Source organism: Phyllobates terribilis, unplaced genomic scaffold (genome assembly GCF_046119375.1).
Source record: "Phyllobates terribilis strain yellow unplaced genomic scaffold, ASM4611937v1 Scaffold_12__6_contigs__length_324123572, whole genome shotgun sequence".
NCBI classification, from domain to species: Eukaryota; Metazoa; Chordata; class Amphibia; order Anura; family Dendrobatidae; genus Phyllobates; species Phyllobates terribilis.
Window position 1 is genome coordinate 2217835 of NW_027362772.1, and position 18985 is coordinate 2236819.

The following is an 18985-nucleotide window of genomic DNA, read 5'->3' on the forward strand; positions in this document are numbered from 1 at the left end:
AAAGAGCTGTTATGTTTTGTTTTCCTGGTTGGTTTATGGACATTTAATAAACCACCAGTTTGTTTTGGAACCTGCGGACTGCATTCCTGTGTGAACCTGCACCTACCCAAGAGCTGATCCGTCACAACACGTATATGATGCACCACAGACTAAATTCTTAATGATCCCATAAATGGTTGATCTAGGGGCAATCTTACAAGCAGCAATGACCTTGCCTGCAAAGCAATGATGACTGCACATGTTTCCTTGAAGGTAGTCAGAAGACAATGATTTGAAGCACCAGCCTGCTCTTGTAATTCAGTAAGCATGACTGTGGAAATGGGGGTTTTGTGGTTAAGTAATTTCCTTGGGAAAAAATTAATATGCTTTTTTTTTTTTTTAACAATTCATCTGATCATTCTTCATAACAATCTGCAGTTAATGCAAATTGACACTATAAAAACTGAAGCAGCAAACTTTATGAAAGCCAGAATGTGTTTCAGTCTCCAAACTTGCCGACTGTGTATTATTGTGTTACCTCTTTTGTATATTATTGTGTCACCTCTTATCTTGTGTATCGCTTCTCTCTTCAGTTTGTTAGCCACATGCTGCCAGGCGAGAGCTTGTGGGCACAATCATGCGGCTGGTGATTCTTGATGACTATGCCCGGGCTGCGAATGGGCAGCAAAATACATAAGTAATCGCATCGCCCAGTTCAATCCTGGACCTGACAATTACTTCACACTTGGGCTACCCACAGGTAATGTGCCTTTTATCTATCTTTATCCAGTTTTCCACGAGTTGGTTCAAGCGTTTTAGTTGTGGATTGAACTATTTTTGCACATGTGAATTATGAGAAGTCCTCACGAGTAAGTCAGATGTGTACGGCAAAGCTTCATAGAGGAGGGAGACTCCAAGTTCACCGCTGAACATCTGCTCTATCCATGTTTCGTTGCGATCTACCAGTGTCTCCGTAAGATTTGGCCATTCTCTACTGTTATATGCAAGAGTGTGCCAATTTTCCAAAGGAACAAGGAGATTGAGTAGCTCAACAGCCTCTTGCCACTGATCGGCAAACAAATTTGGAGAAAATAATTGGACAAAGCCTGAAGGACGCTGTAATGCAGGGCTGTGTTCTGGGGGATCGATGAAGACATAAGAAGCATGATCTGTGCTGAACAGTATGGATGGTAATCCAAAGCCTCCATAACCAAGCTTGGCGTGGAAGGCACTCGGGAAATAGGAGTGTGAGTTGGGGGTCTCCCAGTGGTAATACAGTTGGAATCACTGCCTTATTAATACAACGGGGAACTGTTTTTATTTCAATTAACAATTTAAAGGGCTTGTCCGAAACCAACACTGATTTAATCCTAAATCTCTATTTAATTTAATAATCTACCGTATTTTTCGGACTATAAGACGCACTTTTTTCTTCCAAAATTTTGGAGGAAAATGGGGGGTGCGTCTTATAGTCCGAATGTTGGGGGGGTGGGTATATATATATATGTGTGTGTGTGTGTGGGTAGCGGGGCACAGGAGGCAGCGGCCGCCCGCTGCAGCCTACACTGTCCCCGCTGCTAAATAAAATGAATATTCACTGCGCTGCGACTCCTGCTGCTGCCGGAATCGCCTGTGCCCGCTGTTTAAGGGCATGAATATTCAACCTCTCTCCACGCCCATGGGCGTGGGAAGGGGGTGAATATTCATGCCCTTTAATAAGCGGGCACACGCTATAGCCCGGCAGCAGCAGGAGCCGCAGCGCGGCTAAACTGTGTGCCGGCTATGAAGGAGAGTGAAGTCACTGCTCCCCGCGCACACAGACCCGGCATGGGAAGCAGTGACTTCCAGCAGCTGATCTCTCCATGTGAGCCGCGCATGGCAGTGACGTCATGCGCGGCTCACATGGAGAGATCAGTGCGGGCAGACAGGATGCAGCGCTGGAGGAGAGAGAAGAAAGGTGAGTATGAGTGTTTATTTTTTTTTATGTGCAGCCTGATGGGGATTAGGGGGACCATGCATACCAGGGTAAGGATGAGGGGGCCATACATACCAGGGTAAGGATGAGGGGACCATACATACCAGGGTAAGGCTGAGGGGGGCCTTACATAACAGGATAAAGATAAGGGGGCCATACATAACAGGATAGGGATTAGGGGGGGCCATGCATACTAGGATAGGGATTAGGGGTGCCATGCATACTAGGATGGGGATTAGGGGTGCCATGCATACTAGGATAGGGATTAGGGGTGCCATGCATACTAGGATAGGGATTAGGGGTGCCATGCATTCCAGGATGGAGATTAGGGGTGCCATGCATACCAGGACTGGGATGAGGGGTGCCATGCATACCGGGACGGGGATGAGGGGTGCCATGCATACCGGGACGGGGATGAGGGGGGGTGCCATGCATACCGGGACGGGGATGAGGAGTGCCATGCATACTAGGATGGGGGATGAGGGGTGCCGTGCGTACCGGGATGGGGGATGAGGGGTGCCGTGCGTACCGGGGATGGGGGATGAGGGGTGCCGTGCGTACCGTGGATGGGGGATGAGGGGTGCCGTGCGTATCGGGGATGGGGGATGAGGGGTGCCGTGCGTACCGGGGATGGGGGATGAGGGGTGCCGTGCGTACGGGGATGGGGGATGAGGGGTGCCGTGCGTACCGGGATGGGGGATGAGGGGTGCCGTACTTACCGGGATGGGGGATGAGGGGTGCCGTGCGTACCGGAATGGGGGATTTTGTCAGAATTGGGTATTACTCCTTTACCAGTGTCAGCAGAAGACCCCCCTCCCCCTTAAAAGTGCATCATGAACAATTTTTTGCTTAATTTTTTTTTTATTTTCCTCCTCTAAAACCTAGGTGCGTCTTATGGTCCGGTGCGTCATATAGTCCGAAAAATATGGTAATTGCTTTTCTAATATACTTTAATTAGAAGTTAATCTAAATTTATCTAACTGGGGTGTGTTTGTATGTGTGTATATATTTTGTTTTTTTTTACCAACTTCCTGTTTGATAACATTTAGTTTGAAAATCCCCAGTGCATCCTGGGATATGAAGACGGACGTGATCAGGGAGCAGAGGCTGCGGTCCCTGCTGCTGCCTCTTTCCCCACCCTGAATGAAGCGTCATCAGTGATGCCTGTTTCAGGGGCTGGGCTAGTCCCTGCTACTCTGCGCATGTGTCGGTTGTCAATTCTAACTCTCAGTGGCTCAGCAGGATCTTGTCACTGTGCAATATTCTTTTTAATGCACAGCGTCAGGGATTCCTCAGAGACGGCACCGTGGAGATCACGCAATATCTCACCCTGCCGTCACTGTGTCACGGATTTCGTCCGGAATCGCGAGCACACGATCCAGATTACTCGACAGTTCAGCAGTTTTTGGGGATTGCGAATCTCAAGAATGCTACCTCCCGGAAGCTAAAATACGATAAATGAGGGGCCCGGTGAAGAAAGCCATAGCAAATTCGGTCATGTCCCTTGGAGGTGCAATGTACCTGTTGGGTACCCTGATATCGTGGGTTCTGTGAGCACAATACCATTCCAGGGTTTTACAGTGGGATCTGCTACATAATGTAGTTTCTCTTAAGGGGCGCTTGGAAGGGAAGATGTCCTTATTAGTGTTGAGCCAACCCCGTAGTGTTTGGGTTCGGTTCGTCGAACACCGGGATGTTCGTGGAACTGTTCGTCGAACACCGTTAAAACCAATGGCAGGCAAACAAAAACACATAGAAACACATAGAAAACACCTTCAAAGGTGTCCAAAAGCTGACAAACTGCTCAGAAGACACTCTCTTTTAAAAAAAAAAAGCCGACCGGCTATTCAGCAGCGGCATACACCGGTACCCAACAATTTAGACAAGAAGGAATAGAGCATCACACATAGATTAGATAGATAGAAACATGTCAGTCACATATATAAGAAGTACAGTGACAGTGTTGGTTACTGTACTTGTCATTTAGTGTTAAAGGATTTATTAAAAAAAAATATTAGTGTTTTCATGCACCGTCTCTTTAAAAAAGTCGGCCGACAATTCAACAGCGGTACCCGACAATTTATAACAGAAAGAATAGAGCATCACACATAGATTAGATAGATAGAAACATGTCAGTCACATATATAAGTACAGTGATAGTGTTGGTTACTGTACTTCAGAGACACTGCAGAGCGCAAGCATGCCTGCGCTCTGCAATGTCTATGAAGGATGGCATGCTGGATGGCAGCACTCACCTGTGATCCAGCCTGTCACCTCAATGCCATCCCAGCGTGGGAGAATTCTCCTGCTCAAGCGCTGAGAATTTTCCCACGCTGTCAGTGACGTGCATGAGGTGAGCTGAGTTCTTTGGACATGAGCTCACCTCATGCACGTCACTGACAGCGTGGGAAAATACTCCTGCACTCACCGCATGCGCAGGAGAATTTTCCCACGCTGTCAGTGACGTGCATGAGGTGAGCTGAGTTCATTGGACATGAACTGGGCTCATCTGGATGCCGTCACAGCCAGACACTGAGGAGCGCAAGCATGCCTGCGCTTCTTAGTGTCTGCCGCATGGCAAGCTGGATGGCAGCGTTCTGCTGCGGTCCAGCCTATCATGTGAATGTAGCAGAGCTGAAGCTGTCGTGGGAACCATGGAAAGGTAAGGATGATGTTGCTTTATTATTTTACTTTTATTGCAGGAGATCGTTGGCTTCAGCTGGAATGGGCATGATGGTAAGTATGGTTTCATTTAGAACAATAAAGAATTGTGTGTTTATTTCAATTAAAGGACTTTATTCTGGGTGTTTGTGTCTTTTTGTAACTTTGACTATGGGGTTAGTAATGGGGGTGTCTTATAGACGCCTCTCCATTACTAACCTGGGCTTGATGTCAGCTGGCATTATAAGCTGACATCAACCCCAAACCTATTACCCCACTGCTACCGCTACAGGGCAGTGGGAAGAGCGAGGCTAAGTGCCAGGATTGGCGCATCCTATGGATGCGCCATTTCTGGGGCGGCTGACGGCTGTTGTCTCTAGCCTGGGAGGGGGCCAATATTCATGGCACCCTTCCTGGGCTATTAATATCAGCCCCCAGCTGTCTGCCTAGCCTTTGCTAGCTATTAAAATATGGGGGACCCCACGTTATTTTTTAGGGGGTCCCCCATTTTAATAGCTAGTAAAGGCTAGGTATTCAGCTGGGGGCTGATATTAGTAGCCTGGGAAGCTCCATGGGTATTACCCCCTTCCCAGGCTTCAAACATCTGCCCCAGCCGTCTGCTTAACCACCGCTAGTGACTAAAATTATGGGGAACTCCACGCCAATTTTTTTGACAAGTACAGTAATCAACACTGTCACTGTTCTTCATATATATGTGACTGACATGTTTCTATCTATCTAATCTATGTGTGATGCTCTATTCTTTTTGTTATAAATTGTCGGGTACCGCTGCTGAATTGCCGGCCGGCTTTTTTAAAGAGACGGTGCATGAAAACACCAATATTTTTTTTAATAAATCCTTTAACACTAAATGACAAGTACAGTAACCAACACTGTCACTGTACTTCTTATATATGTGACTGACATGTTTCTATCTAATCTATGTGTGATGCTTTATTCTTTCGGTTCTAAATTGTCGGGTACCGGTGTATGCCGCTGCTGAATTGCCGGCTTTTCATGTTTCACTGTGAGCACTGTTCCCATCAATTTGGGCAACCACTGTAATGCCACAACCACCATGGCTGTGGCATTACAGTGAGTGGCAGACAATCCCTGCATGATTGGTGCTCTAAATAGCACCAGACATGCAGGACACGCTTTTGGTGCACGAACAGTTATCGAACATAACCTCGAACAGCCGAATTTTTTGCAAATGGTTCGCGTTCTTTGAACGACTCGAACACCGCCCAAAACAGCTCGAATTTGAGATTGGCGAACAGTTCTAGTCGAACACCGCTCATCTCTAGTCCTTATCACCCCGGTCAGTAAAATCTTTATAGAGGTTAGGCTCATCCTGCCACCAATCTCGAGGGGTTCCCTGGGTACTTGGGGTCACTAGCACAATTACCACAGATGCGAGTCCCAGAGGGTGGGGAGCCCAGGGGACCTGGTCAGATATCGAAAAGGGTCTCTCCTCCAATGCAAAAGAACTTCTGGCGGTAGACAAGGCGGTGAATAATTTCTTACCTTTCCTTCAGGGCCAGAATGTAAAGATCCTCTTGGATAATCTAGTTGCGATAGCATATGTGAACCACCAGGGGGACACATGGTCAAGATTGCTGATGAGTGACAGATCATCTCTTCCAGATTACAGAAAGTCACCTCCTTTCCCTGATGGCCCTCCATATAAGGGAAAAAGAAAACACCAGAACAGATTTCCTAAGCTGCTATCCTCTGATGCAAGGGGAATGGGAACTAAATCAAGGAATTTTTACCCAAATAGCCGAAGATGGGGGGGTGGGGGGCCCTCCGGTCAGGTAGATCTGTTTGCCACAAAACTAAATCGGAAGACAAAGATCTTGTGTTCCCTAAATCCCCTAGCTGTGGATGCTCTCCTGATACGTTGGGATTTCAGCCTGGCGTATGCCTCCCCCTGGTTGGCTCTTCTTCTCATAGTCATAACAAAGATCAGGGAGGACAAGGCCAGGGTTCTGCTGATCGCAGCCTTTTGGCCCAGGAGGCCCTGGTTCTCATGCCTGAGGAGCATGTCCATCTCCGATCCTTGGGTTCTTCCAGAGATTCCGTATTTCCTCAAGCAACTGGCCTCCACTTGACGGTGTGGAACTTGAAAAGACACTGCTAAATCGGAAACGTTTTTCCCAAGGTCTAGTAACCATCCTGATGCACAGCTGAAAACCTGGGGTTGATGGGGGAGGGGAAGGCGCCAATAGGAAAAATCTTGGCGTTTTTACAAAAAGGTCTTGAACTAGGGTTATCCACCAGCACCCTTAAAGTTCAGGTTTCTGCCTTGGGTTCCCTATATAGCTGTGATCTAGCGGGTAACTACTGGGTTTCTCGGTTCATTAAGGCAGCTTTTAGATCTAGACCTATTATTAAAAGCAGCTTGGTTCCCTGGGATTTAAATTTGGTTCTAAAGGCCTTGACTAGCTCGCCGTTTGAGCTAATAGTCAGCAACCCTTAACTGCCTCTCCCTTAAGACCGCTTTGTTAATAGCTTTAACCTCAGCCAGGAGCATTAGTGACAACCAGGCCCTGTCTATGGCCTCGCCGTTTACTCAAATTCTGGATGATAGGCAGGATCTAGTCTAAAAATCACTCTCTCTCTCCCTAAGGTAGCCACTCATTTCCACAGACTTCAGGAAGTCCTCCTACCCTCCTTTTGTCCAAATCCTAGTAACCAGAAAGAGGCGGAGTTACATACGTTAGACGTGAGGAGATGTGTGGTTAGGTACCATTCAGTTACCAAAAGCTATTAAAGATAACTCTTTATTTATATCCTACCAAGGGGCTAGAAAACGGTCTAATGTCACAAAGTCCACCATAGCTAGATGGAATAGGGAGGCCATTTCTCTAGCATATACATCTAGCGGCAAGGAAGTGCCAGGAGGGTTGAAGGCTCAGTCCACCCGGGCTGTGGTGACCTCCTGGGCTGAGAAGACAGGTGTCTTGATTAGAAGACATATGTAAGGCTGCTACCTGGTCCTGTCCCTCTACATTCCATAGACACCCCCATATCTAACCTATATAGTATCGGCTGACCTCACCTTTGGGAGAAGAGTGTTCCAGGCTGTGGTCCTTCAATAGATTACTTCATCCCTGTAATTCTCTCGTGGTGCTGTCATGGTCGACCGATAAAATCTTAAGTTACTTACCGGTACTGGGATTTTTCGGAGACCATGACAGCACCCTTACATTCCCTCCCTTCACGTTTGTGGGAGCACTCCCCTTTTATAAATTATAATCTCACACTCAATAGGTGTCGTGTGGTATGGCAACTTTGTGATTGTTTGCTGTGTTCATTAACCTGGCGGTCCTCTCAGTGCTCTGTAATCCAAACTGAGGCGGGAGAGAGGCGGCGCCCTTTTAAGCCTGTAGGTTTCCTCTCCTTGGTGGGCGGATCCCCTCTCTCGTGGTGCTGTCATGGTCTCTGAAAAATCCCGTTACCGGTAAGTAACTTATGACTATTCATTTGATGGAGCAATCAAAAAGTTGTACCCCAAAATGGTAAGTATTAAAAACGGTCTTAGAAAATTGAAACATGAGCCAAACAATTTGTTTGCAAAGTTTAGAATTTTTTAAAAGCAGTGAAATGTTTTTGTTTTTTTCTCTTCTGCACCATTTCACTTTATTTGGAGTTCATTACCCTTTTTTCTATATCTTGCACAGTAAAGTGAATGGTGTCATTCAAAAATACTGTAATTTTGTACCACAAAATACACCTCAACCCTGCTGTATTGAATAGTGTCTGTGTTATTCACTATATAATATGTTGTTTTTTATGGTATACTCATGTATAGTGACTGGTGATGATCGAGCGTGTTCTATGAACCCCTTCGGCGAGCACGCTGTCTAACAGCCGTGACACTTGCAGGCACGGCGACATTAAAAGAAAGGCCGAGCATGCCAAAATACTCAGCGAGCACCCGAGCGTGCTCGCCAGAGGGGTTGATAGAACACACTCGATCATCACTAATAGTGACCAGATACCTCTAAGGAATCTTTTTTACTGGTGCTTGAAGTACAAATTTTTGTAGCGCTAAAGATTAAGTAGTATGCAACTATGTGAACTGCAATTGCCATTTAATAATTTAAGGGAATCCATCAGATATACCCCTCCCTCCAATTCTCTTTCATGACCATGCAGGATTTGGAAAGCTAAATCCATAGACACCTCTATATCTTTTATCTGTTGCTGCATTTCTGAGTGCTCTGGGTGTAACGGAGCACTTACCGAGCCTCAGCCTTCCAAGGTTGCTTCCCTGCCCAGCACCAGCCTCTTTATCTTGAGTTATAGCTTACTTTCTGATTTTCCTTGCTTGGTGCCTGACATCCCAAAAAACTGTGAGCTATCATTGACACTGAGGCTAAGTTCCCACCACGAGCTTTCAGTGAGCTTTTGATGTTACAGATTTAAAGAAAAAAAAACAAGTAACCTATTTTACTTAATAGGTGCAGGAATGCTGTAGAAAATCTGCAACATCGAAAACTCATCAAAAGTGAAGGGAACGTAGCCTAAGGAGAACGGATGCTTGCTGTGGGAGATAATCTCAGGAGACAGAGACTTAACTCCTCATTTGCATGTGAACCAAAATTCTAATTACTTAGGAGTGCAGCAACAGGTAGAAGATATAAAAGTGTCCATTGGTTTAGATTTACATTTCAAAGGCCTGCATGCCCACATCTGAGGTCAAACAGATTTCCTTTTAAAATTAGTGTATTGCTTTGAACTGGAGCTATTGCTCAATCAGTAGCACCACACACAGTCACAAGGTAGCCCTAGCCTAATGGAGCACCATAGACACTAGCACTGGGAACTTTCCCTCCGTACACGCAAAACATACACAAAAAAAAGCAATTTGGCACGTTACTTAATTATTTATGTAAATTTATAGAATGAAATGTTGGATCTCGTACGAGCTCGATCCTTGTTTTTCACAGAACTCATATCTATTATAGTCTAGGGCTGTTCACATATTTCTGCGGATCGCGTATTTTTCACCGAAACACGTTGACCTGTCGGATTTTGATCCAAATCAAAGTTTAGAACTTCTCGGATGCAAAACAAAGCTGATGAAAATCGGTCTTTTTTTTTTTTTACCTACAAGAGAAATCACTGTGGTCTGAATGAGGCCTTACTCTATTATTTATTTTTTAAGCAGCGTTCATTCCAGGCTGCTGTACACATGAAGAGGGTTTACACACATAAAATACATATATAAAACACAGAAACAAGCTAACCTTGACAGACTAGTATGGAGGGTGACACTGCCACCACGAGCTAACAGTGTGGATTCTGGGGTCTCGCGCCTTCCCTCAGGGTGTATTCCAAAAGCCGCCTCCAATAAGCAAGTTCTGGACAAGCTGCAGGTGGAGAGGGAGCCCGGATTACGGTGAAGGCCCAGACTGCGTCTCTGGTTTACACTTAGGAGGGAAAGAAGTATCTCCTGAGCCTGATCCACACTCCGGTGAGTGTGACGTTTCTTCTTGATTTGTTTCTCTGTGCTCTTGTTGCAGATGTTCAGATACTGAATGAGTTATACAAAATGCAGCAGCTGCAAAAATAATAATAATAATTTATTATTTTACAGGGTGGGCCATTTATATGGATACACCTAAATGAAATGGGAATGGTTGGTGATATCATCTTCCTGTTTGTGGCACATTGGTATATGGGAGGGGGAAAACTTTTCCAGATGGGTGGTGACCATGGCGGCCATTTTGGATCCAACTTTATTTTTTCAATTGGAAGAGGGTCATGTGACACATCAAACTTATTGAGAATTTCATAAGAAAAACAATGGTGTGCTTGGTTTTAACGTAACTTTATTCTTTCATGTGTTTTGTACAAGTTTATAACCACTTATAAAATGTGTTCAAAGTGCTGCCCATTGTGTTGGATTGTCAATGCAACCCTCTTCTCCCACTCTTGACACACTGATAGCAACACCACAGAAGAAATGCTAGCACAGGCTTCCAGTATCCGTTGTTTCAGGTTGATATCACCAACCATTCCCATTTAATTTAGGTGTATCCATATAAATGGCCGACCCTGTAGATCTCACACTGTTTTTTTTTTTTTTATAGACGCCCATAAGAGCTATCCAATATTTTAAAATTGAAAGAGTTTGCTCTCAGATTACAACTTATCACTTTTCTACAGAACAGATTGCTTGCTAATAGCTGGGGGACCCATCTCTGGGACCCAATCACAGGAAATCAGGTGCAGGAGCCATATTACGCCAATGGATTGGCCGATGAGCGCGTGCACTGCTGCTCCACTCAAAGTGTAATGGGCTGCCGGAGATGGCCGAATTCAGAGCTCAGCTATCTCCATCAGTCCCGTAGACAATGGCACCACTCCATTAAAAAAGGGGATGTGAGACATCTGTTCATCTGATCATTGGAGGTCCCAGTTGTCACTCCCCCCACAGAATAGCCAAAAAGTTGCGATCTTGGCACAGCCTATTTAAGAATGCTATAGAAAAAAAACCACCAGCTCACCCACAGCGGCTCTCGGCGTGCTGAAGCCCGGAGATCGTGTGGCCACACGTGTGTAAATCACAGGAAAAAGAAAAGGAACTCCAGCTCCATAAAATCCATCTTTATTATTTCATCTTTAAAAGTCCATTAATCCACAAGGTTCAAGTGAAAAATTTATGCAACATAGCAACATGTTTCCAACGCTCAGCATTCTTTGTCCATCTACATACGAAATGACTCCCCTCACATTTATACATGGTTATTTAAGAATGCGCCTTGTATCCATCAATCCATATTTGTCCAACATGTTTTCCCTTTTAACGTTTTTGTACTTTTGTAGGGTCATGTTGATTTTAGCTACGAAGTTTCAAGGTCCCTTTCTGCTTGCCAAGGTGTATTATTGGTGGTCGACGCAAATGAGGTACTTTTCCTTAGTGACGTTGTATGTAATTATAATGCATATGCTACCTGTAGGGTAGATATAATTTATGATATACTGATTACTTCTTTATTCTTCCAGATTTATTGTACACTTGCATCTATACTCTTATTAGATTCTGATTATATAAAGACAGAGACTCTGATTCCAGCCATGTGTCAATAACTGGCTGCTTGTTTTAGTTTTATCACTCAAGGACTAGTAAACCTGCTACCATGTAGTCCTCCACATTCATGAGCTCTATATATAGCCCCACCCGCACCACTGATTGACAGCTTTCTGTGTACCCTGTGCATAGGCAGAACATCTGCAGCTAATAAAGGGAATTTATCAACACTGCATCAAGCAGCTCGGTAAGTGACACATCGCTGGAATCCAGGAACCACGGGTTTACCGTAACTAGAGGGGCCAGAAGACTGCGACGTCTGAGCTCCTGCACTGATTAGAAGCACTTCACTATCATATTAAACCGTGAAGGTTTCTGCTAGCAGTGCAAAGGTTAATCTGTTCAGTTGAGAGCTGCTAGAGCTTTCCAGCATTGATGGTCTCAGCTGTTCAGTGTTGGCCTCTCCCCTCTCCTATATATACTCGCCTCTGGCAATCTTGGATTGCCAGTGTTAGATTTATGCTGCCTAGTTCTGGAGTCAGAGGTGTTGGATGTTTTGAAGAGGCGTTTGTGTGTTAACCGCTGTCATTGCCAGAGACATAAGGAGACACTCCAATTTGCAGGGGGCCTGGGGTCAAGGGCCCCTAGGTTTGAGTTAACTGAGGAACCCATGCTGTTGGGTGTGGCGACTTGTTCTGTTGGTCCAACTGTAGTTTGGCGGAAAGGGGGAGTGTGTGTGTGTGTGTGTGTGTGTCTTTCCTAAATTCCTAAACACCCACCAGAAAACTAAGGCGCCCGAGTTGCGGGGTGAATTGGCAACTCGGGGGTGTACTTATTTCCTCTGTGGGTAGGTCACAATTTTTTTTTTTTTACCGTCCAAGATCCATCTTGGCAAAAGTATGGTGGTAATTTCTGCCTTTCTGGACAGTGGGGCGGGGTTTATTTTGATCGACGCTAGGTTCGATCAGGACCTCAAACCTCATAAATTTTCTGGCTCAACACCCATAATCGCCATTGACTCTGCACCCTTGAGCTAGGGGTATTTTACTCTTATCGCTCGTGTGCTACATCTGCAGGTAGGGGCCTTGCACTCAAAATTTATTGACTGTTATGTGCTAGAGGGCTTGCCCTCTCCTGTGGTCCTTGGACTACCTTGGTTTACGCTGCACAATCCTGTGGTAGGTTGTGTGCCCACTTTATCTTTTAAGCGTTTCCGCAGCGGCAATTCCATTGCAGAAACGCTTAAACGCTTGGTAGAAGGTCTGCAATGTTCCCCAATGATAATCCGCATGTGCTGTGCACATGCTGCGGAAATTTCCGCTGCGCATTATCAGTGCGGAAAAATCCGCAGCACTACCAGTTATTTTGCGTAATCGCGACGTTTTACCTCCATTGACTTGCATAGAATCGCTTAATATCCGCATGACTACATGTGCACATGCGGATATTAAGCGATTCAACGTGCGGATGGTACCCGGGTCTGGAGAAGAGGAGACTCTCCTCCAGACCCGGGTACCATGGTACCTGTAAAAAAAAAAAAAAAAAAAAAAGACAAGAAAAAAATACATTATACTTACCTTGTGATGGCCCCCGGTCTTTTCTCCGCTGAGTCGAGTCTCTTGTACGGCTCGTCGGCGGTCGCGTGACCTGTCACATGACTAAATGACGTCATGGAAGGTCCTTTCACACCACCGTGAGCCATACAAGAGACCAGGGGCCATCAGAAGGTAAGTAAAATGTTTTTTTTTTTTTTTTACCATTTTTAATCTTTTTTCTTCAACTATTAACTTGGTCACACTATATAAATCCATGCCGGTTGCATGGATTTATATAGTGTGACCAAGTTGTCAAGCACTTTCCAAGTGATGCTAAAATCGCTTGGAAACCGCTTGACAACCCGCATGCGGAAATGCATGTGAAAAAACGCTTCACTTACGCTTGTCCCTGGCAGGAAAAACGCATGTAAAATCCGCATGCATTTTTTCTGCCAGGGAGATGCAGAAACGCTCAGGAAAAATCCAGAGCATTTCTGCATCGTGGGCACTTAGCCGTAGACTGGCAGACTCGGGAGGTGGTAAAATGGAGCGAGTATTGCCAAGAACACTGCTTGGTCACTCGGATAGCCATGGTGGGTCTGATTTCAGGAATGTGTTTTCTGAACAGGGGTGTCAAGAACTTCCACCCCATCATCCTTATGATTGCGTCGGTAATATTATTCCTGGGGCCAAGCTGCCAAAAAAGCAGGTTATATAATATCTCTGGTTCAGAGAGGTAGGCCATGAAAAACTAGATCACTGAAAGTCTACCAAAGGGCCATATAAGACGTTCTTCATCTCCCGTTGCAGTGGGGTTTTTCTTTGTCAAAAAAAAAAAGACTAGGGGTTGCGCCCCTGCCTTGATTTTTGTGAGTTTAATCAGATCACGGTCTGGGATGCATATCCTCTCCCTCTCATCCCAGACCTCTTTAGAAAACCATTTGGCTCCTACAATTTGATTAAACTAGACCTCAGGGGGGCTTATAATCTCATTCACATTGAGGAGATGAGTGGAAGACGGCCTTCAATACTCCTGAGGGGCACTATGAAAACCTTGTGATGGCATTTGGGTTGACTAATGCTCCCATTTTTACTCATCTGGCATGTAGATCACAACAAACCCATCTTGATGACATAATGGTAGACTCCATACTAAATAAGGAGGGAGTCACTGACTGTGGTGGCCCCTCCCCGGGCCATGGCGATTGGTGACCCCCCCCTTCGCTGCCCCTTACTGACCAGTGATCCTGAAGCCCCCAGAAGGATCCAATGAAGCGAAAGGGACGGCTGCTACAAGCCGTCCCATGGATACATAAACACCGGGACATCCCACGTTACTTCCTTTCTTTGCTGGTCCCGGAGTCGAACGTCATGGAGATTTCAGGATCAGGTCAGATTGCTGAGGCCCTCCAGGCTGGGTTTGCACAGGGGGACGAGCGCTGGTTACAGGCTCTCATGTCGGGGCTCAGCGCTCATCCCCCTGGCTCCAGCTCTAAATCCCCAGATCACCCTGCCCCTGGCCCTCAACCCCTTATGGGAACATCATATTCCCCAGTCCCAGTCCCCTCACCACTTGGGCCTACTCACCCACTCCAATTGCCCACGGTACAACGGTCCCCTCCACGGCGGTCGGGTCATCTGGAACGGGGGGCTGCATTACTTCCGCGGCTTGGTCCCGATCCCCTTCCTCACCCGATCGCTGCATCCGCACAACTTTACAGTGTTCATCGGGCCACTCAACCCGGGGCGGTAGGCGGCTGCGGTAGTGCTGCGGGCGCTCGCTGACTCGGGGAAGCGGGCAGCCGTGGCGGTCCGGTGGCCGCACGCCAGTGGGGAAGGGCGCGCAGCGACAGCAGGGCGGCGGGCGCGCGCCGGTGTGGGGTTGGGGGGTTCCTCTCTGCGGTCGCGCGCCGGAGCAGGGAAGCGGGCGCGTGACTCCACTAGGCTGGAGAGGCATGTTGGGGGAGGCGGAGCTGGAGGGCAGGAAGCGCTCGATGCGCATGTACAGGGCGCGTGTCCGCCCCACGTGACCCCACAGGTCACGCCCCCCAGTTCAGAATGCTGCGGGGCGGAGCAGGAAGCTGAAGCTAGTGCGGCGGTGGACCCTGCGCCTCACTTACTGCGGGCGCAGGGCTCCTCTGCACTAATAAATGAGTGCGGGCTGTCTTCCATGTCGGCGGCGGGCACAGAGGGGATTCAGGTCTCCTGCCTGCCACCGGCGCTGGAGACAGCACACAGCCTGTTGTTCCCCACCCCCGTTAACACTCCTGTCCCGCATCCTGCCGAGGAGCGCCCTGGAGGGCGGAGGTCCAGCAGGCACTCCCGTCCTCCAGAGCGCTTTAGGCACAGCACCCCGAAGCCTCACAGAAGAAGCTGCGGGCCACTTAGTAACCATTCCCCGCCCCCTCAACACACAGCAGGGGCTGTGGCAGAGCAGAGCTCCAGACAGGAATCCTCTGCCGGGGGCTGTGCTCTGCTTCCCCCCCAAACAATCCCCCACAGAAAAACTCCTATTAAAAATAAAAGAAAAAGTTCCCAAAACAGAACACGTGACACTACACATCCTGGGGACATTGCGGCCCCTGTAATCATCGCAGCCCATCCAGCGCCCAGTCACAGTATCAATACCCCCCTGATGGACACGATGCGGAGCCTAAACACTTCAGCGACCATCCTCGCCTCCCCCATATACCCCTATAATAGCGCAGCGACGCACGTGCTTGACTCCGTTATAGCATCGCCCTGGCCACAAATAGCACCGACATGTCCCGGCGGGACACATGTAAACTGCGCAGAACCCCCCATACACCCTTAGGGGCACAGAGACTCCAGGCGTACTCACTCTAGGTGAACTCGCTGTAGTTCCTCCGACGACAGATCTACGCCATCGCACACAAGTCACCGGCGAAGGAAGCGGTCGTCACAAGCAAAGTGGAGATCGGCATCCTACAGGAGGGGTCACAGGTCGCGGTCCTCAAGGTGGCGCTCACCATCCTCTGCATCAGAGATGTCGAGCCCCAACGATCCCGTCCTCCGGGGGACAGAAACGATACAATGGCACCCTCCAGAGCTTACAGTCTGCACGATACAACGATTTCACGCAGGTCTAAGAGCAGAGGCACGCCGCTCACCCCGAGCGAGACTGGTGTCAGAGTCCCTCCACACATCGGAGTCCCTCCTCCAGCCGCAGGAATGGGTGCGTGCAATATAAGTATAACTGAAATGGGAAATAGTAACACCAACTTAATAGCGGCCCTTAAGGCCATAGTCGAACAACTATCCGTGCCACCAGGCGCTATACATAATTCTACTAAAACAACTCCACCATTAGCCAGCGTACACAAGGACGCATTCTTTTGCAGGATAAGCCCATTGGGCTCACACATAGACAAGGAAACCAGAATTAAAATATGGAATAATGACTACATCGACATTTGGGCACTTGTAACCGCTGACCAACATACTATAGACAAAGAGAAAAGGATAGTCGACAGACCATTCAACAGAAATAGATAAAAGGTCGCGAAGACAATGAGTAACTGGTTACAGGCGTTTTCAGTGCTGGGTTGCATCATGGGCCAAAAGCATCCGGAACGCTGCTCAGAACTATTCATATACCAGGATACGGTGTATAACTCGTACAAAGCCCACGGCGGTTCAGCATGGTGGCGCTACGATGAAGAGTTCCGGAGGCGGTTGGCCCTGCAACCACAGCTAGGCTGGGGGGTAAAAGCTACAGACATATGGTTGCGATTAATGCTGTTACAGAAACACCATCCCTTTCCAACAACGGCTACTGGACAACAGGCAACAGCAGGCCAAAATTCAGTGGTAGTACGTAGACCAGGGGCCTGCTGGCAGTACAATGAGGGACGCTGTCGTTTCTACGCCTTATGCAGATACAAACATGAATGCTCAGCCTGGGGTGCAGCCCACCCCGCGGCAAGATGTTCTCATCCCGCAAGCAAATTATCAATTAAACTCCCACAGTCAGAATCCAAGGACCCCGGTGAGCGTAAACGCGATGGGCCCCTGGCTAGACCAATATCCTAAGAAAGACGCAGCGGGGCAGTTACGTTTTGGTTTCACATACAGTTTTTTCCTCCCTTTCAAACTTAATAAATCACCCACCTTTGCAAATAACCTTAAATCTGCAAAAGAGCACCCTGAAATACTTAGGCAAAAAATACAAAAAGAAGTAGCTCTAGGCAGAGTGGCGGGCCCTTTCCCAACCCCACCATTCAGTAACATAAGAGTTTCCCCTCTGGGAATAATCCCCAAAAAAGAGCCAGGTTCATTCCGGCTTATCCATCATTTATCTTACCCAAAAGGAGAGTCTGTAAATGACGGTATTTCGTCTGAAGACGCCTCGGTCTCCTACGCGTCTTTCGACAGAGCAGTAATGTTAGTACGCGATGCGGGGCCCGGAGTGCTGCTCGCTAAATCCGACATAGAATCCGCCTTTCGCCTACTACCGGTGCACCCAAATTGCTACCACCTGCTGGGATGCCAAGTGGACAATGAATACTTCTACGACACTTGCCTCCCAATGGGTTGTTCAATATCTGTTATTACTTCGAACTATTCAGTTCCTTCCTAGAATGGGTGTTGAGGTACAAAACCGGCAATAGGTCCGTCACACATTACCTAGATGACTTCCTATTCTTCGGACCCAAAGACTCAAATCAATGCCAATCATTACTTAACGAATTCACAAACATCTTTCAACGGTTTGGAGTCGCATTGTGCCCTACAAAAAACATAGGCCCCACAACAAAGCTATCGTTCTTAGGCATCGAAATCGACACCACAGCAAGGTTATTCCACCTCCCAACAGAAAAAATACAAAAAACACTACACCTCATCGAGGGATTTTGCACAGTACGGAAAGTAACACTACAACAGATGCAAGTGTTACTAGGTCTCCTCGTGTTCGCGAGCCGGGTGATGCCAGTCGGAAGGGTTTTCTCTCGTCGTTTATCCCTTGCAACAAAACGTGCATTAAAACCGAGTCATAGAATCAGAATCAGCAGGCAGCTTCGGGCGGACTTAGAGGTGTGGAAAACCTTCTTACAATCATTCAATGGTCACACGTTATTTATGTCAGCAGAACAGTCCAACATTGAACTAAAATTATTCACCGGGGCAGCAGAGGCGGGCGGATATGCAGCGATACTAGATAACTAGTGGTGCACAGGCTTATGGCCTCCGTATTGGTCTGAACAAGGGTTAACAAAAAAACAGACACTCCTGGAACTCTTCCCAATAGTGGTAGCCATAGAAATATGGGGCACGTACCTAGCGAACAAAAATATACGCTTCATAACAAATAACACCAGCCTAGCGCACTGCATTAATAAGATGGCATCATCGTTTCTCCCAGTGCTAGGCCTACTACGCCGGCTAGCATTCCTGTGCCTAAAACACAATGTATGGGTCCGCGCTAGCCACAATGTGGAGCTGGGATCTAACGCTGCTGCTAACGCTTTATCACAATTCAATTGGCAGGTTTTCAGAGAGCTCCTCCCCAACGCCCACCCGTCGGGCACCAGTTGCCCACCCTCCCTATGGGATCTAGTGGCGAACAGCTGATGCCATTAATCAGAGCGTCAGTCGCCCCGTCAACATGGAAAGCATACGGTAAGGCATGGGAAGACTGGATACGACTAGTAGCAGGCAGACGGGTTAACCAATGTGAACAAGCCAGACTAGATGTAACCATAGAATTTCTCCACCAGCTAATGATGAGGGGCATATCAGGGGCGTCAGCGCAGCGGTGGCGGACCGGAG